The sequence below is a fragment of the Penaeus monodon genome, chromosome 30 (genome assembly GCF_015228065.2).
Source record: "Penaeus monodon isolate SGIC_2016 chromosome 30, NSTDA_Pmon_1, whole genome shotgun sequence".
NCBI classification, from domain to species: Eukaryota; Metazoa; Arthropoda; class Malacostraca; order Decapoda; family Penaeidae; genus Penaeus; species Penaeus monodon.
Genome location: NC_051415.1, coordinates 25,259,282 through 25,259,553, shown reverse-complemented (window position 1 = coordinate 25,259,553; position 272 = coordinate 25,259,282).

Below are 272 nucleotides of genomic sequence, written 5' to 3'. Positions count from 1 at the left end.
CGTCCAGCAAAGGCACACGATCTCCGCGCGCTCAATGTTCGAACGCCGCAAACGAACGCGTTCGAACACAATAAAAGGCGACGTCCGGGGAGGGAAATTGAAGGAAAAAAGGGTGAGAAATACGAGGAGGAGGGGAAGGAAAGGAAAGGGGAGGAAATGCAAGTGAGGGGAAAAATAAGGGCGGGAAATGCGCGATGAGGTCTGAGGGGAAAAGGGGGAGATGAATGCCACTGATAACGGGAGAGAAAGGGGGAAACTGAGAGGAATGGGAC